Below are 446 nucleotides of genomic sequence, written 5' to 3'. Positions count from 1 at the left end.
TCATAGAGGATCAGAATCGACTCTTAAGTGGATTTCATTCATAAAACTTTATCACGGCTTTCATTCATGGAAAGCTTGTTTTCATTCATAAAACTTTGTTGAGTAGAAATACTCCGGTTTTCATTCATAAAACTTTCTTGCGTTAAGAAGTTCCGGTTTTCATTCATAAAACTTTCTTGCGTTAAGAAGTTCCGGTTTTCATTCATAAAACTTTCTTGCGTTAAGAAGTTCCGGTTTTCATTCATAAAACTTGCGTTGCGGTAAGAAGTTTTTCATTCATTTTTTTTTGTTTTGTTTTATCGATTTTCATTGATGTCCACGATTAAAGCTAATTACGTTGCCAATCCACGGAATTATGTTAATTAATGCAATAATGAAGGTTCATTTATGATTTAACATGATTGGCTTTAAATTTTTTCGTAATAAAATTTTTATTGTCGATATCA

At 30.3% G+C, this 446-nt stretch overlaps 1 protein-coding gene across 1 annotated transcript in view; it reads left to right on the top strand.

Moving 5' to 3' along the window:
* The window catches only part of LOC119588988, a 14,368-nt gene that overhangs the window by 5,021 nt on the left and 8,901 nt on the right, over window positions 1–446 (top strand). The window lies entirely within an intron of this gene.

This window comes from Penaeus monodon, chromosome 24 (genome assembly GCF_015228065.2).
Source record: "Penaeus monodon isolate SGIC_2016 chromosome 24, NSTDA_Pmon_1, whole genome shotgun sequence".
NCBI classification, from domain to species: domain Eukaryota; kingdom Metazoa; phylum Arthropoda; class Malacostraca; order Decapoda; family Penaeidae; genus Penaeus; species Penaeus monodon.
Note: the sequence above shows the minus strand (reverse complement) of the source record. Positions and strands in the feature narration are given on the sequence as shown.